Source organism: Pistacia vera, unplaced genomic scaffold (assembly GCF_008641045.1).
Source record: "Pistacia vera cultivar Batoury unplaced genomic scaffold, PisVer_v2 Contig164, whole genome shotgun sequence".
Lineage (NCBI taxonomy): Eukaryota > Viridiplantae > Streptophyta > Magnoliopsida > Sapindales > Anacardiaceae > Pistacia > Pistacia vera.
Genome location: NW_022195726.1, coordinates 43,350 through 47,163, shown reverse-complemented (window position 1 = coordinate 47,163; position 3,814 = coordinate 43,350).

The window sequence follows — 3,814 nt, the reverse complement described above, 5'->3', positions numbered from 1 at the left end:
GAAACTTAATGTCCCAATACTATTATAACCAATATATTGTGCTAAAACTTTTACAACTAAAACATCAAATCTCTCATAAAGCTTGTTGCAAAATATTTCACAATCCGGTTTTCATGTTTCACTTACAACTTTGCCATAATTTATAAAAGTTTACAAGTTTCACATTCTAGATTACAAATTTTATGTTGCACTTGCAGTTAATATTTCACGATAAATTTTATAAGTTCTATGTATTTAGTGAGAACTTTTATGGTTACCCAAGAAATTTTCATCTTTCTTATTGTTGATGCTTAATTTTGACACCAACGACTCGCACGTGTAAAGTGCTAAACGGATATAGAAATTATACGTGATATGGAAATGTGCAACGAGAGAATAAACAAGAGACAAATTTTAAAGTGGTTTGAATGCTAAACAGCAAATCCTACGTCCACTATATTTGTATTGATGGATGGCTACAGTCAGGTCACAAGTAGCGAGCTGAGTTACAATCTAGAGAGAGAATTTAAATACAGAGAGAGAGAGAGAGAGTCTGCTCTTGGAATATTAAAAATGAACGGATCCTGTAAATGAGAGAGAAGCCCTCTATTTATAGTCAAGGGATTCAGGGTAATAATCATGATTCTACAGTCGGACAAGTATGGTACAGTTTCTAACCTGCTTCCCATTGACTGACTACACAAGAGATATCCTCAAATCGCGTAGCACTTGGGCAGGTGGACAATTCCTAGCCACCCACAAGCCAATCTTTCACCTGTCACACTGACGATAATCTTACCTCTTCCGTCCTTGTGCGACGTGGAAACGTCTGGACTGCACAAATCCTTCTTGAACTCTGATTGGCCCTTGCTATCGTGAGCTTACACTAGCCCTAATTTTTTAGGCATAACACTTATTGTTATTTACAAGTTTAACGTTTCATTTATTAAATTTTTTCTACTTTTGTAAGTCTTTTGAATTAATTACAAGTTTCACGTTTTTTTCTGAACCCTTTTTTGTGTTATATCAGTTTTCATTATAATTGTTAATTAAAATTTTACTTTTATTTTCTTTTGTTTATTAATATAAGTTTCATATATTAGGTTACAACGTTTACGTTATTTGCGGGATTTATATATTTCATGACATCTTTATTAGTTTATAATAACATTTCTTTTAATTATTTTACAATTTCAGTTTACAGTTACAACTTTTACTTTTATTTTATATTTTTTTAAAGGGACAATCTATTGTAAACCTTCACTTTTTTTTTTTATGCACCAGCCCTTGTCTAATTATGCATTATGGATTTACACAGCTACTGATCTTCCCTCCCCTCCCAATTGCAATCAAAAGCTCCTCCCCAAACCGAACTAAAGAATGAGTTAAAATGCAAGAAAGTTGAACTACACGAGTCAGTTAACACGACATTGTACAACTTGTGTATGGGTAACTTACCACATGGCCAAGTCAGCCAAATGAAGATTCGTATGTTGAGATGGATAGCCGCAAGTGTGTTGTGTGGCTCATGAGTTCTCCTCGAAGCCCTAAGGGTACACTTGCACCAAAGCAAAACAAAGGCTGTATGATTCGTATTCTACACGAATATGAGTGTACAATTACCCAGTCCGATCGTGTTAATTTGTCTTACTTGCTTCACGAAGCGAGGTCGGTGCGTGTGCACGAAGACATGCTCTTATTCTCTTAAGGGATGGGTGAAGGTGTCTTGGGTTCATGGTCGGGTTTGTATCAACGTTTCTATTGGAGTCTTACACTGATTAGACACGCTCAAACTTACTGGTTTATAAGAGAAAGTAATCTTCTTATTCAATAAGGCCTTATTGGGTGAGGAGTGAGACCCACTTCAAATTCTATTATGGTATCAGAGCCAGGTTCAGTTGAGCTAAGTGTTTGACCAGTGGGTGAGGAGTTAAAGCCAACAATTACATTCATCAACAAACATGACCCAACATATGGGTTTGAGAGTGTTGGAGATTTCGATTGAAAAAAAAAAAACCCAAATGGACTTAATTGCCTTTGTGTTAACCCTCGATGTTGTACTCGCGAGCTAAATTGGTTGAACTCTTTCGAGAAGGCTCACATCGACGTCATGTTGCGAAGCGAGTATGCTCCTCGTACATGATCGATGAGTGTGTACATGGTACGTAGTGACACTTGCGTTCATGTACACTGCAATGTTTGCTACCATGTCTTTGCCTTGGTGCAAGTGTATGCTTACAAGCTTGGGGAATTGCTCTTATTCCCCAAAGTAAACATCTATTGCACGAGGAATCACGATTTGGTTAATATGACGACCATTACGTGGTCTAGTCTATGTATACATTAGAAATCAAGCCCAAAGCTAAGATAACCATTCTTTTTGCGCTGCTTCGTCTTAGTGACAAAATCCTAGGTTCGGGGATGTGAATGAATCATTACCACCGAATCGGCATTTCAAGCCTGAGGGCAACATACTCTACACGAGGTTAGAATGGTTTCCCACTTACTAGTCGTGTGACACAAGACACTCGCCTTCATGGAGCGACATTGGAGTGCACACGTACAATGGACGGCTCTTAGTACCATTTCGTATCTCAACATGGTGATTATGTTCTTGTAGAGGTAAGAACGATACTGAGACAAGAGTGAGTCAGCGGGTATAGATATGTTGGCTATATATGGCCTAGTTTAATTTTTTGCTCATTAGAGAACAAACCCCAAGCCCAAAGCTAAGAAAACTATTCTTTTCCCATGGCTTCATCTTTTATAAACCCTAGGGTTCAATGATACTTGAGGTTGTTGGTGTGTAGTATCCTCAACCTTCGTCCTAGAACCAATAACCACGCACGCAAGCACGTAGCCACATACAAAGGTGTAGGTTCAATTGAACCCACTTAACTTTAAAAAAAAATAAAAAAGTCCTTATGTTTTATGAAATTCACAATTTTGACCCCATTTAAATTAATATTGAACTTACTCGAACTGCTGTGAAGGGTCCGAATTGCTGGAAAAAATCCCCGCCTAGTTTGGGGTGGGTATGAGGAATGAGTTAAGGGACGGGTAGAGGTGGAACAAATGGGCCGGGTTAGGCGAGTCAACCCTAACCCGGCCTGTAATTAAGAGGGTTGAACCATATTGGCAGTCCGGGTTGAACCCAACTCGGCAGCAACCCCCGGGCCGGCCGGGTTGCAAAATGGCAACCCGTCGACCCGTTGGGTTGCTGTTTTGTCTCTTCTAAGAGAGACCGCCAACCCGTCGGGTTGGCTGTTGTCAACCCGGCGGGTTGACTGGTCAACCCGCCGGGTTGACCCGCGGGTTGGCCGGAAAAAAAAATAAAATATAAAATTTAATTTGATTTTTCAAATTATCCCTTTACCCTTGAAATATAGCCGTTTTATAACAGTTGGAGGGGTCTTTTTCGTCATTTTTCTTTCCCATTTTTTTTTATAAATTGGCCCTAAACTCTCACATTTTTCTCACAACTCAGATTCTCTCATTCTCTCATATTCTCTAATCTCTAATCTCTCAATTATTCATTTATTCTCTTAATCTCTTTGTTATCAATTTGCTCGTATTTTAATTTTTATTAGTTTTTGCAATTTTTAATTCATATTCCAATTTTCCAAATTCCATATTCCAATTCTCTTTCTTTAATTTTTATTTCTTTTATATCAATTTTTTTGTTTCAACTATAATGGATAGATATTTCTCTCTCATCAATTACAATGATGAAGGAAACTACTATCTTAGTCATAGTCCCGCTGATTTTACTAACATAAATGCAGGAGGAGATTCAAATAGTCCCGCTTTCCCATTCTCAGAATCCGATACACCT